This window comes from Plecotus auritus, assembly GCF_963455305.1.
Source record: "Plecotus auritus genome assembly, chromosome: 7".
Classification (NCBI taxonomy): Eukaryota; Metazoa; Chordata; class Mammalia; order Chiroptera; family Vespertilionidae; genus Plecotus; species Plecotus auritus.
In genome coordinates, this window is record NC_137774.1 from 72,889,787 (window position 1) to 72,906,236 (window position 16,450).

At 44.4% G+C, this 16,450-nt stretch overlaps 1 protein-coding gene and 1 pseudogene across 3 annotated transcripts in view; one reads left to right on the top strand and one right to left on the bottom strand.

Annotated features, from left to right (window-relative positions):
* ADCY9 (adenylate cyclase 9) overlaps positions 1-16,450 on the bottom strand; it is a 138,211-nt gene that overhangs the window by 49,963 nt on the left and 71,798 nt on the right. The window lies entirely within an intron of this gene.
* Positions 7,040-7,468, top strand: LOC308254468 (annotated as a pseudogene). The gene has a single exon. The product of its transcript is annotated as an uncharacterized misc_RNA (transcript).

Here is a 16,450-nt window from a genome sequence, read left to right on the forward strand (position 1 = left end):
ACCCTCCCTCACCGGGAAACATCGTATTATGCAAAGCAAAATACACAGTTCTCATCATTCCTGATGGGCTTTTCCTGGGAGTAGCCACACCAGCACCCTGTTACTTCGTGGAAATGTTTACCCTGGTTTCTGGCTTGCTCCCAAATCACATCTCCAGCATAGTCACATGCTTGCTGTGAATTTCACTTTTCAAGTCAACCAGTTTTCAACTCAAATTAAGGCTTTCTCTCTTTGGATGAGTGATTTGACACTGGCTGGAGCACTGATTGAAACAGTTCCCCAAACTGCATTTTTCTTGTTCCCATGGCAGACTTGCTCAAGCCAAATAACTAAGAAACCTAAAACCTCTATTTTCTGATTAAGAAACAGTATCTTTAGTTGGTTGGAGCATTGTTCTATACACCAAAAGGTTGCGGGTTCAATGCCCAGTCAGGGCGTGTACCGAGCAAGGTTTCTCTCTCCTCCCTCTCTCTCTCTCTTAAAAAAATTGTTGAGGAGAAACCAAGATGGCGGCATAGGTAAACACCTAAACTGCTGCCTCACACAACAATTTCAAAACTACAACTAAAAGACAGAACGGACACCATCCAGAACCACAGGAAAGCAGGCTGAGTGAAAATTCTACAACTAGAAGGAAGGAGAAAAGCTCACAGAGAATTGGAGGTACGGCAAAGGGGCTTTGTGTGCGCAGAGAGGAAGGGCGGCTGAGAGCCTGGCTGACTTCCTCTGGCGGAAGGGGGAAGGAAGCCTCCGACTGCACTGAACCCCAGTTCTGACTGCACTGAACCCCAGTTCCAGGCGAACCCCTGGGGACCCACGCTCTTACGGGGGGAGTCTGGACTCTCGGGAGGAGACTCGGGAGCTGGGGAAGGCGGAGGACTGAAAGTGTGAACGCGCGCACGCCGGTGCGCACAAAGGCTGCGGGGGTTGCCACAGGCTTTCCCTAGTGGAGGGGAGTCAGAGGATTCTGACTGCACTGAGCCCCAGTTCTGACTGCAGTGAACCCCAGTTCCAGGCGAGCCCCTGGGGACCCACGCTCTTGTGGGGGGAGTCTGGACTCTCAGGCGGAGACTCGAGCTGGGGAAGGCGGAGGACTGAAAGCGCACATGCGCGCAGGGGCGGGGCTGACAGGAAGCCAAGACTGAGACTCCACCCCATCCAAGCTGAGCACAGAGGCTATTGCAATTTGGCAAGTCTAATCCTATAGGGCTGTCTCCAGCACCAGGCTTCTCCCAGCATAGACACAGCTGATCCTTACAGCCAACTGGCCCGGAGGTCAATTCTTCCCAGTGATACCAACAACAATAAAGACTTAATTACAACAAGGCTGTACACACAGTCCACAAAGGGGTGCACCAAGAGTGTCCACCTCAGGTTAACTGGGGAAGCAGACCCACTGGGCCATATTGGAAACCTAGCACAAATATATAACTTACCAACTCAGGGAATCAGTGAAAATGCGGGGTCAAAGAATCAGATCACAAACGAAAGAAATGGAGGAAAACAAACGACTGGATATAGAATTCAAAACCACGGTTATAAGACTTTTTAAGAATATCCTAGAAAAGGCCGATAAATATAACGAGACCCTCGAAGATATGAAAAAGGACCAACTAGAAATTAAACATACACTGACTGAAATAAAAAATATTATACAGAGACCCAGAAACAGAATAGAGGAACACAAGAATCAAGTCAAAGAATTGAAATACAAAGAAGCAAAAAACACTCAACCGAAAAAGCAAAAAGCAAAAAAAAAAAAAAAATCCAAAAAGTTGAAGATAATGTAAGAAGACTCTGGGACAACTTCAAGCGTACCAACATCAGAATTATGGGGGTGCCAGAAGAAGAGAGAGAGCAAGATACTGAAAACCTATTTGAAGAAATAATGACCGAAAACTTCCCCCACCTGGTGAAAGAAATAGACTTACAAGTCCAGGAAGCCCACAGAACCCCAAACAAAAGGAATCCAAAGAGGACCACACCAAGACACATCATCATTAAAATGCCAAGAGCAAAAGACAAAGAGAGAATATTAAAAGCAGCAAGAGAAAAACAGTTAATTACCTACAAGGGAGCACCCATACAACTGTCAGCTGACTTCTCAACTGAAACTATGCAGGCCAGACGGGAGTGGCAAGAAATTTTCAATGTGATGAATAGCAAGAACCTACAACCAAGATTACTCTACCCAGCAAAGCTATCATTCAGAATTGAAGGGCAGATAAAGAGCTTCACAGATAAGAAAAAGCTGAAGGAGTTCATCACCACCAAACCAGTATTATATGAAATGCTGAAAGGTATTCTTAAAGAAGAGGAAGAAGAAAAAAGTAAAGAGAAAAATTATGAACAACAAATACATATCTATCAACAAGCGAACCTAAAAATCAAGTGAATTAAAAACCTGAGGAGCAGAATAATCTGGTGAATATAATAGAATCAGGGGCATAGAAAGGGAGTGGACTGATAATTCTCAAGGGGAAAGGGGTATGGGGGGTTCATGAAGAGAATGGACAAAAATCATACACCTATGGATGAGGACAATGGGGGGGAGGTAAGGGCAGAAGGTGGGGTGGGAAAGGGGTGGAGGGGAGCTATGAGGGGAAAAAGGAGAAATAATTGTAATAATCTGAATAAAGATTTATTTAAAAATTTCAAAAAAAATTGTTAAAAAGAAACAGTATCTTCTTAGATATCTCCAATTTCTCTAAATTCACTTCAACACTGGAGGCAGTCTTTCTATTTTACACATTCCTCAGAAGAATCAGTTTTGGGTGTGTGGTATGTTTTTAAAAGCCTTAAAAGTGTTGCTGGGCGAAAGAAGACAGAAGGAAGGCCAAGAGACATATGAAAACATGCTCAAAGTCACTAATTATCCGAGAGATGCAAATCAAAGAGACAATGCGGTACCATCTCACACCTGTCAGAATGGCAATCATCAACAAATCAACAAACGACAAGTGCTGGCGAGGATGCGGAGAAAAAGGAACCCTCGTGCACTGCTGGTGGGAATGCAGACTGGTACAGCCACTGTGGAGAACAGTATGGAGTTTCCTCAAAAAACTAAAAATGGAACTCCCCTTTGACCCAGTGATCCCACTTCTAGGAATATATCCCAAGAAACTAGAAACACCAATCAGAAAGGATATATGCACCCCTATGTTCATAGCAGCACAATTCACCATAGCTAAGATCTGGAAACAGCCCAAATGCCCATCAGCAGATGAGTGGATTAGAAAACTTTGGTACATCTATACAATGGAATACTACGCTGCAGTAAAAAAGAAGGAATTCTTACCATTTGCAGTAGCCTGGATGGACCTGGAGACCATTATGTTAAGTGAAATAAGCCAGGCAATGAAAGAAAAATACCACATGATCTCACTCATTTATGGAAAATAAAGAACATTATAACCTGATGAATAAAAAGATAGATACAGAGGCAGTAAAGCATCCAACAGACTGTCAAATTACAGCGGGAAGGCTGGGGAGTGTTGGGGAGGGAGGGAAATAGATCAACCAAAAGACTTGTATGCATGCATATAAGCACAACAAATGGACACAAGACACTGGGGCGGGGGGATGAGGGCATGCGACAGGGGGTAGAGGAGGCTGGGGGAAGGTCAATGGGGAAAAATAAAGGAGATATATGTACTAATATATGTAATACTTTAAACAATAAAAAATATTTTTAAAAAAAGTGTTGCTGGGCAATAGATGAGAAGTTGAGAGTGGGGTCACTCTGCCACTCTGGAGTTCACTAGCTAGCCCAGTGGTCAGCAAACTCATTAGTCAACAGAGCGGCAAACCGTGGCTCGCAAGCCGCAGGTGGCTTGTGAGCCACGGTTTGCCGACCACTGGGCTAGGTGATTCATTCTCTCACGCTAGCTTCACACTGCATGGCATGTGGCTGTAATTTATGCCTCAAGAAAATCACAACTATGTTGTAGACCAGGGGTGGGCAAACTTTTTGACTCGAGGGCCACAATGGGTTCTTAAACTGGACCGGAGGGCTGGCACAAAAGCATGGATGGAGTGTTTGTGTGAACTAATATAAATTCAAAGTAAAGGAGCGGAGGGGAGAGCAAGAGAACCGGATAGAACAGCCGGATCCGGCCCACGGGCCGTAGTTTGCCCAAGGCTGTGTAGACCCTCAAAGAAGCAAAACTGAAAGCAAAACCAAGGCAGTGAACAGTGAGTGCCCATTTAAGAGCAGAGGACGAGGGATGGAGGTTCTGGGGCACATCAACATGCAGAGGTGTGTCTTGTACGAAAACATGACCTGGAGCTGCAATCTACAGCCTCTCACAAAAAGAGGGATGAGTCTTCAGAAGCTCCCTTGTCTTAGAATGGAAAGTGGGGCTCTGCTACAAATCTGAAGGACAGACGGAAGTGGGCAGAAGGCCCATACATTCAGACTCCCTGGGAAGGAAGGTTCCAAACCCTCCAGCAAGCAGGTCCCAAACCTGCTGATGAGTATTTGGAGAAAGGAAGACATGAAGAGCAGCTAACATCTGGGGAAGAAACGAAGTGTTACTCTGACTACATTAAGAACACAGAAATATAAGGTCTGAGGATCTAACATAAGACATGATGACTATGGTTGATAACACTGTACTATACAATTGAAATTTGCTAAAAGTATAGAGCTTAAATTCTCATACACACACAAAAAAGAGTTGTGATGTGAGGTGATGGATGTGAATTTCCTCACTTTTCAAGTCAATCAGTTTTTAACTCACATCAAGATTTTCTCTTTTGATGTGTTTTGCATAAGTGTTAACTAGATGGGAGAATCCTTTCACAATGTACATGTATATTAAATCACAATGTACACTTTAAATATCTTAGACTTTTGTCAACTAGGGGCCCAGTGCACAAATTCATGCACCTTGAAAGAACTGTGGGCCACGAGGCTGCGGTGGACACAGGGGCAGGTCTCGGCCCATCCTCCATGCCCCAGCCCAGCCCCTCCCGCAACAGCCCCTGGTCTCCTGTCTGCTGGCAGCTCTGCTCCTGCCACTGCTCCCGCCACCGCCACTCCCACACATTGACGGCGCCGGCCCCGCTTGCACCCGCTGATGGTGCGGAGCGATTGGGGCCGGTGCCATCAGTAGGTGCAAGCAGTGGCTGCTGCCCCAATTGCCTCTCAGGAGCAGGGGGAGGTGGAGAAGTCCTCAGGGGTGATAGGGGCTGGCAGCCACCGCTTGCACCCAGTGAGGGCACCGAGCGATAGGGGCTGGTGCAGAGCGCCAGCAGTGGATGCAAGCACCGGGCAGGACCGTGGTGCATGGGAGCAAAGAATTTTCAGTAACCACCAGAAGCTCGCCCCAATGGCAGCAACCAGCACCCCGCCTTGGTCTGGCACCCATGCTCACCTGCTCCACCATCCCGCCGCGGCCGACACCCACCATGTTTCGCACTCTGCCGCCTGCTGCCATCGCCTGCCATGTTCCATGCACGCCCCCTGGTGGTCGGTGCATGTCATAGCGACTAGTTGTTCAGCTGTTCAGCCGTCCCGTCTATTTACATATTAGTGTTTTATATATACAGACTATACCTCAATAAAGTTGGAAATTTTAGTTTAAAAATATCCTATCTAGCCGAAACCGGTTTGGCTCAGTGGACAGAGCGTCAGCCTGTGGACTGAAGGGTCCCGGGTTCGATTCCGGTCAAGGGCATGTACCTTGGTTGCGGGCACATCCCCAGTGGGAGGTGTGCAGGAGGCAGCTGATCGATGTTTCTCTCTCATCGATGTTTCTAGCTCTCTATCCCTCTCCCTTCCTCTCTGTAAAATATCAATAAAATATATTTAAAAAAAAAGCCGAAACCGGTTTGGCTCAGTGGATAGAGCGTCGGCCTGCGGACTGAAGGGTCCCAGGTTCGATTCCGGTCAAGGGCATGTACCTTGGTTGCGGGCACATCCTCAGTGGGAGGTGTGCAGGAGGCAGCTGATCGATGTTTCTCTCTCATCGATGTTTCTAGCTCTCTATCCCTCTCCCTTCCTCTCTGTGAAATATCAATAAAATATATTAAAAAAATCCTTTCTAATAAAGAGGTAATATGCAAATTGACCGTCACTCCAACACATAAGATGGCCGCCCCCATGTGGACACAAGATGGCTGCCACAAGATGGCCAGCAGGGGAGGGCAGTTGTGGGCGATCAGGCCAGTAGGGGAGAGCAGTTGTGGGTGATCAGGCCAGCAGGGGAGGGTAGTTGGGAGGGACAAGGCCTGCAGGGGAGGACAGTTGGGAGGGACCAGGCCAGCAGGGGAGGGCAATTGGGGGTGACCAGGCCAGAGGGGAGGGTAGTTAGGGGCAATCAGGCCAGCAAGGGAGGGCAGTTAGGGGCAACCGGGCTGGCAGGGGAGGGCAGTTAGGGGTGACCGGGCTGGCAAGGGAGGGCAGTTGGGAGGAACAAGGCCTGCAGGGGAAGGCAGTTGGGAGGGACAAGGCCTGCAAGGGAGGGACAAGGCCTGCAGGGGAGGGCAGTTAGGGGTGACCCAGCCAGCAGGGAAGGGCAGTTAGGGGCAATCGGGCCGGCAGGGGAGCAGTTAGGCTTGATCAGGCTGGCAGGGGAGTAGTTAGGGGGTGATCAGGCTGGCAGGCAGAAGTAGTTAGGGGCAATCAGGCAGGCAGGCAGGTGAGCGGTTGGGAGCCAGCAATCCTGGATTGTGAGAAGGATGTCCGACTGCCCATTTAGGCCCAATCCCACCGGGCAGTCGGACATCCCTCGAGGGATCCCAGATTGGAGAGGGTGTAGGCTGGGCTGAGGGACACACACCCCTGTGCACAAATTTCATGGACCGGGCCTCTAGTATATATATATAAAAATACACCAGGGCATTTGTGCTGCGAGTTGTGCAGACTGTGATGCCTACTTGCAGTTGGACAGCAGTGCAGGGGGTGGTGGCAGCGGCAGTGGCACAGTGCTTAGCACACACCATGCCTTAGCAGCAGCAGCGGCAACCCCCCCATCACGGCCCCTGTGCTAATGCAGCCATCCTTGATCCTTCTCTTCCTCCCTTCGCTGGCAACATGGCAGATCAGCTGACCAAAGAACAGATTGCTGGATTTTAAGGAAGCTTTCTCCCTATTTGACAAAGATGGCGATGGTACCATCACAACAGAGGAACTTGGCACTGTTCTGAGGTCACTGGGTCAGAACCCAACAGAAGCCAAATTGCAGGATATAATCAATAAAGTGGATGCAGCGGTAATGAAATCACTGATTTTACAGAATTATTTACTATGATGTCTAGAAAAAGGAAAGATACAGTGAAGAAAAAATCCACAGGGCATTTTGACAGGGATGGCAATGGTTACATCAGTGTGGCAGAACTACATCATGTTATGACAAACATAGGAGAAAACGTAATAGATGAAGAAGTAGATGAAATGATCAGAGAAGGAGATATTGATGGAGGTGGGCAAGTCAACTATAAAGAATTCATACATGATGTCTGAAAAATGAAGACCTACTTTCACTCCCTGCCCCAGAAGAATCAAATTGAGTATTTTACTTACCTCTTACAAAAATAAAATCATTTTCTTATTTTGTTTCTATATAGCAAAATTGAATGTCAAAAGTACCTTCTGTCCACATGCACAAAAAATATCTGCATGTGTTGGTTTCTGGTCATGTTCCCTAAAAATCAAGCTACCCACCAGTTTTACAATATAAATACTTGTACTCCCGTAATTATAAGGAAGCACTTAGTGGACTCCTTGCAATTCCATTTGTTAATGATTAATACAGTGTTTGGGCTGGCCAGTTTTTCATGCATGCAGCTTGACAATTGAGCACAATTAGGCATTTGTATTAAAAACAAAAAGTGAAAAAACAAAATCAAAACCTATTCAAATGGGTTCTAGTTCAGTTTGTTAGTATAAATTGTTATAGCTGGCTTGCTGAAAGCAAACACATTTAAAATTGTTTAGCTCAGGATGTGTGTAGAAAAATGGGTGATGGAAAAACTGTCTGAGATGTAGCCCCAGTAGCAGGATGGTCCTTTTGCACTTCCATGTGCCCCAACCATGTGACACAACCTGGTGGCATGCCCACGTGTATTGGTTTGGTGTTGTCTACATTGTACTAGATTAAAATGGGTATCAGGCTGTCACCATTCACACAAATTTTTCAAAAGAAACTTTTACCAAGGTAGCATTTTTAGACTGTTTTTAAAACCTTCTGAACCATGACTTGGAGCCAGCAGAGGTAGTCTGTGGCTATGAACTTTAGCATAACCATCAGCATTGCTGTTCAAGAAATATTTATGTTCATTCCAAGTTCTAAATGCTAGTCTTTTTATTTATTTTTCCAATAAAAAGACCATTATCTTAAAAAAAAGAAATACACCAAAATATTAACAGGATAATACTATATAAAAAAAGGCTAATATGCAAATTGACCGAACAGCAGAACGACCGGTCACTATGACGTGCACTGACCCCAGGGGGCAGACGCTCAACGCAGGAGCTGCCCACTGGTGTTCAGTGCGCTCCCACAGGGGGAGCACCATCAGCCAGAAGCCCTGAGTCGGGCTCACGGCTGGCGAGCACAGAGGCAGTGGCAGGAGCCTCTCTCACTTCCACGGGCCTAAGCCATCAGTCAGACATCCCCCAAGGGCTCCCAGACTGTGATAGGGTGCATGCCGGGCTGAGGGGAACCCCCCACACGGAGTGCATGAATTTCGTGTACCCAGCATCTAGTAGGATTATGAAAAACATTCACTTTCTATATTAGAAATTTTTCTCATTTATTTTCACTTTCTATATCAGATATTATTTACTTTGTGTTTAAAATAAGCATGAATTTTTGAATCAATGACAAATTATTTTAGACATAGAAACATTTAAGAAATAATAGGCCAAAGACTCATGGTCCCACCTAAGAAACAAAATATCACCTGCAGTGGTCGGGTTCCCTGTGGACCTTCCCCCATTGCAAACCCTTCTCCCCCACAGTGTGGGCCACTATCCTGAATGCCACTGCCATGGTGCTCTTCCCTATGCATTGCTTCAGATTTTCAAAAAACATAAAAATTAAAAAAATTAAAAAAAAAATATATATATATATATATTATGCCAAACAATATAAAGCATCAATATGCTTTTTTAATTTACATACATGACACCATTTTACAAGTATTCTTCTGAAAGTTGCTTTTTTTGGTCCAGCAATATGTTTGAGATTAATTCATATTCATCCATATGCATGATCTTCAGACATTTATTTTTAAAACTCCTAAGTTTTCCACAATTATACCACAATTCAAAAAAGAAAATCTTCATGTATTAGGTTAATTAACACCAACTGTGAACTCTGTGTTTTATTTAAAATAAGAAATATTATAAATAAATAGGGTAAAGTTATACTTAACATAAAATACCATTGATTGAAAGAATATGTCATAAATATAAATGTAAGAAAGAAATAGAATTTGTGGAAACCAGTTAAAAAAATCAGGAATGGAGCTCAAGGATAGAAGAAAAGTTGCTGAAAAAAGTCAAAGAAATCAAAGTCAGGGAAGGTGGCAGGCCAGGCAGCACAAAAACATATTAAAATGGAAAAACCAAAATAGAAAAATAAAAAAAAGGCATACTGTGAGTCCTCAGCAGAAGTATAGAAAGTGAATGTTTTCCATAATTCTATTGTCCTGTTAATATTTTAGTATATTTCTGTATGTTTCTTTTTATAGCTTAATTTTCCAGTTTTATTGAGGTATCACTGACAAATAAAATTATAAGATATTTAAAGTATACATAATATAAGAGGAGGTCTTCAAATTGTAAGTTAACAAGGCTGAGAGGTGACAACTCCATTATCCTGGTTAAGGAAATCCTCTCGACTGCTGTAGGTTTAGGCCAACAACCTGCCACTTTTTGCAAGTAAATAAATGGACAGGGGGTCCCAAGGAAGAGATCACAATCAGGTTGACTCATGGCCAGGTGAGGAACAGACATCGGCCCACTCAGCAATATGGCTTGGTCCTAACATTTCAGCTATATACAGCTGGGCTTCGAAGAGTGTGAGAGGTGGAACTGGAAGAGAGAGTTCCAGATGGTTCCAGAAAACTGGAGAAGCTTTCATCAGACCCCTGAAAGCAACTGCAAGTGATGAGATAATACAGGAAGTGGGTTATGGAGTGTATAAAGAATCTAGACCCAGAATGTCCAAGAGAACTTTCTGTGAAAATGGAAATGTGTAATAATACTAGTTATTAGTTCAGTGGCCACTATCCATGTGTGGCTACTGAGGACTTGAAATATGGCTAGTATGAGTGAATAGTCTAATAGTTTGAATTGTAACTTAAATTTTAAATAGCTACATATGGCTAGCTGCTGCCTTATTGAACAATGACGATCTAGATCCTTCCTTAGGGAAGGAAAGGAATGAATTAGCAACAAATGTGGGTTGAAAAATTGGTTCAAAAATATAATTCAGAGTCCAGCTATATAAAGATCAACCTTGCTTGACACATATTGTTCCTAAAAATGCTTTTAATGTGACTATTTATAAGATATGCCATATTTTCCACTTTTTAATACCCTTTAAATTTTACTACATGATATTTAAAAGCAGTTTGTGAACCGGACACCAAACTCTCTGATCTTTCACACCCATTAAAAGAAACACATGTAGTAAAACACATGACTGAACAAATTACCATTTCGTGGGGGAGGGGGTTCTCTCTGACTCCTTGGGGCTTAAATGTTTAACTAGGCACACAGCCACTATGCTAATAGGATTTGGCACAAACCATCGAGAACAGGGCGGGAGAAGGTGTTTCAGGAGCAGTGTTGCTGTACAGCCTCTTCTGCTGAGGCCTTGGCCACAGGCAAATTCGAGAAGCGGGTAAACTCACTCTAGTCACCTCGGCCAACTTCATTTCTCCTTCTGCCCCTCAAGGATCCCATTTACTCCAGGGTCCCCTCTCTCCTGCCAATTTACTGTCTGAACGTCCACAGCAGGCTATGTGATTTCAGGTCTTTTGAGCACTGCGAAATCACACGTGATGTGTTGCTGAGAGTACCAGGGACCACACCCTGCCCAATGCTATCAAGCTACCAGTGGTCAAGGAATTCACCCCTGCAGCCGACTGATTTGCATATTGTGCCTTCCTAACATAAATACAGATAACAACATCTGGTCCCCTGCTCATATCCCAGAAATTCCTGTATCATCAACACCCAAAGTTTCTGCAAGGCACTGCATGATGGCGCCTCCATGCCAAAGTGGCAAGTCCCAGCAGCAAGCTCTACCTCATCTGGGGACCATCATGAATCATGACATTCCTGTTGGTTCTTTTTAATTCCTTCTCCTGAGACCCATAATAACACCTTATGGAAACGAGAGGGTGAACCATGAGTTCTCAACCCCATCAGATCCAATGCCTCTTTTTTATTGCATTTTTATTACATACCTAATTTGCAATGCCTTCTATACCATCTTTTTTTTTCCTTTTTTTTATTGTCTAAAATTTTACGTATGTCTCCTTTTTCCCCACTTGACCTCCCCCCCCCCCCCCCCACAGCCATTCCCACCCCGGGCAAGCCTCCACAGCCCCAGTGTCTGTGTCCGTTGGGTATGCTAATATGCATGCTTACAAGTCCTTTGGTTGCTCTCTAACCCCCCTTCTCCCCTGCCATTTGTCTCTGGATCTATTCTTGTTCATCAAATTATGTTGATCATTATATCCCACATATGAGTGAAATCATGTGATATTTATGTTTCTCCAACTGGATTATTTTGCTTAGCATAATGCTCTCCAGTTCCATCCATGCTGTTGCAAATAGTAAAAGCTCCTTCTTTTTTATAGCAGCACAGTATTCCATTGTGTAGGTGTACCACAGTTTTTTAATCCACTCATCTGCTGATGGGCACTTAGGTTGTTTCCAAATCTTAGCTATTGTAAATTGTGCTGCTATGAACACAGGGGTGCATATATCCTTTCTGACTGGTGTTTCTGGTTTCTTGGGATATAGTCCTAGAAGTGGGATTACTGGGTCAAATGGGAGTTCCATTTTTAACTTTTTGAGGAAACTCCATACTGTTCTCCACAGTGGCTGCACCAGTCTGCATTCCCACCAGCAGTGCACGAGGGTTCCTTTTTCTCCACATCCTCGCCAGCACTTGTCATTTGTTGATTTGTTGATGATAGCCATTCTGACGGATGTGAGATGGTATATCTCATTGTTGTTTTGATTTGCATCTCTTGGATGATTAGTGACTTTGAGCATGTTTTCATATGTCTCTGGGCCTTCTGTATGTCCTCTTTTGAAATGTGTCTATTTAGGTCCTTTGCCCATTTTTTGATTGGATTGTTTACCTTCCTTTTGTTAAGTTGTATGAGTTCCCTGTAAATGTTGGAGATTAAACCCTTATCTGAAATATCATAGGCAAATATGTTCTCCCATGCAGTGGGCTTTCTTGTTGTTTTGTTGATGGTTTCTTTTGCTGTGCAGAAGCTTTTTATTTTGATGTAGTCCCATTTGTTTATTTTCTCCTTAGTCTCCATTGCCCTAGGAGCTGTGTCTACAAAGATATCGCTATGACTTATATCTGCTATTTTGCTGCCTATGGAGTCTTATAGGATTTTTATGGTTTCCTGTCTTACATTTAAGTCCTTTAGCCATTTTGAATTTTTTTTGTGTATATATGGTGTAAGTTGGTGATCCTAGTTTCATTTTTTTTTTGCATGTATCTGACCAAATTTCCCAACACCATTTATTGCAGAGACTGTCTTGACTCCATTGTATGCTTTTGCCTCCTTTGTAAAATATTAATTGAGCATAATGGCTTGGGTCGATTTCTGGGTTCTCTGTTCTGTTCCATTGGTCTATATGTCTGTCTTTGTGCCAGTACCAGGTAGTTTTGAGAACTGTGGCTTGGTAATATAGCTTGATATCTGGTACTGTGATCCCTCCAACTTTGTTCTTCTTTCTCAGGATTGCTGTGGCTATTCAGGGTCTTTTTTTATTCCAGATGAATTTTGGGAGAGTTTGTTCTAGATCTTTGAAGTATGCCATTGGTATTTTAATGGGGATTGCATTGAATCTGTAGATTGCTTTGGGTAGTATGGACATTTTAATGATGTTGATTCTACCAATCCATGAACATGGTATGTTCTTCCATCTGTTTATGTCTTCCTCTATCTCTTTTTTCAATGTCCTGTAGTTTTCCAAGTACAGGTCTTTTACCTCCTTAGTTAAGTTTATTCCTAGGTATCTTAATTTTTTTGATGCAATGGTAAATGGGATTATTTTTTTCATTTCTCTTTTTGTGAGTTCATTATCCTATCTAATAAGAGTAATACGCAAATTAACCATCACTCCACAACAAAAATGGTGGCACCCAGTCCTCTCAGGCCCGCCGGAGTCCCCCAGTCTCAGGGAGGGCTGCCGCTAAGAGCAGGCAGTGTGCGGCCCGGGCTGTCGGCCTGGGAGGCGGCTGTGCCCCCCAGCCAATCTGCTCCTAGCCCCAGCCGGGGCCTTCGCACTGGAAGGCAGCCGCACCCCCGCAGCACAATCCGCTCCCAGCCGTGACCTGGGCAGTGGCCTGGGAGGCGCCCGCGCCGCCTCCGGCGGCCCCCCTCCCCCCGCCAAGCGATCAGCTCCCATCCGCAGCCGGGGGGTGTAGGCCTGGGAGGCAGCTGTGCCCCCAAGAGTTATCCCCTCCCAGCGGCAGCCTGGGGTGTCAGCCTCCAAAGGTCCTGCGCCCCCATGGAGTGATCCCCCACACACACACCTATAGCCTTGGAACTTCCCTTGCCCCCAGAGTGATTAGAAATGGGGGGTGATATCTGGGTGATGTTGCCCAGCAAACCTCTCCCATTGGGTAGAAACTTCTGACCAGGTTAGGGAGGTAAATGGGTTTTGTTTACAATCTTTAGAAACTGCAAAGAAAATGTCTGAGGTAGGGTTTCACATCGGAAGTAACTTACAACTAATTTCTGAAGGCAAACGGGGACATTGCAGTTACATTACTGGAGAGTACCCCGAGGTCTGGAGGTTGGCTCTGCAAGGGCGGTGGTGGGTGCTCCCCACCCTGGTTCCTCAGCACCTTGGGCAGGGCTTGAGCCCACCCAGGAAGGCCTTTTCCCCTATAGTTTTCACCAAGGCAGGAAGGTTCTGTAGACATGAATAAGAAGTGCCCACGCACAAGTCCTGAAGATGCCGGGGCTGGCAGAAATGACAAACAAATCGGGAAAAGAGCTAAACCAGAAACACCACCGATCCCAACATAGATCATCTTTTTCTTCAGATGACGGTGTGTTTCCCTCTTCTTCGTCTTCTGGAAGCAAGACAGATTCAAGTACTGACGATTCTACTAACGGAAAAGTTAAGAGAAAGAGAGGACAGAAAAGGAATAAAAGGAGAAAAGAAAGAAAGGACAAAAGATGAAACATCAAGAAAAAGAAAAGAAGGAAAAAAGGAAGAAATAACCACATGATATCACCTTTCCAAGGTCTCATGAAATTCCTGTTTAAGGAGTTTATTTTATGACACTTTTAGTTTGGGTTTACATTTTTACTGGTTTGTCAAGACCACGGCAGGTACACTGTCCAATATGTTAAAGAAAAAACCCTATCTAATAAAGACGGAATATGCAGGGGAGGGCATTTGGGGGTAACCAGGCTGTCAGGGGAGGGCAGTTGGGGACCATCGGGCTGGCTGGGGAACAGTTAGGCGTCCATCAGGCTGGCAGGGGAGTGGTTAGGAAGTGATCAGGGTGGCAGGCAGAAGCGGTTAGGGGCAATCAGGCAGGCAGGTGAGCAGTTGGGAGCCAGCAGTCCCGGATTGTGAAAGGGATGTCCAACTGCCTATTTAGGCCCAATCCCTGTGGCAGTTGGACATTGCCCGAGGGGTCCCAGATTGGAGAGGGTGCAGGATACGCTGAGGGACACCCTCCCCCCTCCCCCAGCGTATGAATTTCATGCACCGGGCCTCTATTTGGTGTATAAAAAGGCCATAGGTTTCTAGGTGTTAATTTTGTATCCTGCTACATTGCCGAATTCGTTTATTAGGTCTAGTAGTTTTTTGATGGAGTCTTTGGGATTTTCTATGTATAGTATCATGTCATCTGTGAATAAGGACAGTTTTACTTCTTCTTTTCCAATTTGGATGCCTTTTATTTCTTCTTGTCTGATTGCTATGGCTAACACATCCAGTACTATATCAAACAGGAATGATGAAAGTGGACATCCCTGTCTTGTTCCCGTTCTCAGGGGAAATGAGTTTAATTTTTACCCATTGAGTATGATGTTAGCTGTAGGTTTGTCATATAAGGCTTTTATTATGTTGAGGTATAATCCCTCTATTCCTACTTTGCTGAGAGTTTTTATCAAGAAAGGATGTTGGATTTTGTCAAATGCTTTTTCTGCATCGATTGATATGATTATGTGATTTTTGTCTCTCAATTTTGTACCATCTTGAATGAAATTAAATTCATGGACAAAATATAATCTTTAATCACCGAGACCATAAAAAACACCTCTAATGCCCTGGTCAGCTTGATTCAGTAGTTAGAGCATAGGCCTGTGCACCAGAGGGTTGCAGGTTTGATTCCGAGTCAAGGGCATGTACCTGAGTTGCAGGTTCAATCCCTGGGCCTCACTGGGGATGTGTGCCAGAGGCAACCAATCGACATGTCTCTTTCACATTGATGTTTCTTCTCTCTCTCTCTCTCTCTCTCTCTCTCTCTCTCTCTCTCGTGCGCGCGCCTCCCTTCTACTCTCTCTAAAAATCAATGGAAAAAATATCCTCGAGTGAGGATTAACAAAATAAACCCACCTTTAACAATTTCCCAAACACCCCTCTGCATAGCCTTTCATCAAGCCACCTTAGGATACTCTCCAGTGGGTACCTGTCAAAGGCATGGCAGGAACAGAGCCCCATGGTCTAAGAGAGGTCATAAATCACATAGTTCTCTGCCCATTCTTTTCCTTCCCAAGAGAGAAACAGTCTGAGGATATCTGAAAGACTGAAGATTCCCCAAGGCTGTATGTGTATGTCTATGATGTAATGGTAAATATAACGTATGAGGTGTGTATACTAGTATCTGCAGCAATTTAAAAGAAAATGATTTCTTAACATATTCTATTCATTCTTTCAACAGATAATGAGCTCCTGAAATCTGCCTAGATTGAGGGTAGCCTATTATAAATTATAATAATACCTTCTATTTGACTATGTCTTACTAATCTTAGTACCTACAGTACCTAGATGAACACCTAGCACAAAGGGCATTCAAATACGTGAAGAACTGAGTCACATCTCTGCACTAGTGGTCCATGTGAAAACAGCATAAACATCAAGGAAGGGCAGAATGAAGCACTACAAATACTGGAACTTCTCCGGAGAATGAATTATACAGTAAACTTTTCCTACACAACAAGGAACAAGGAATTGTTTATTGATTCAATCTGAGCACCAGTTATATACCAG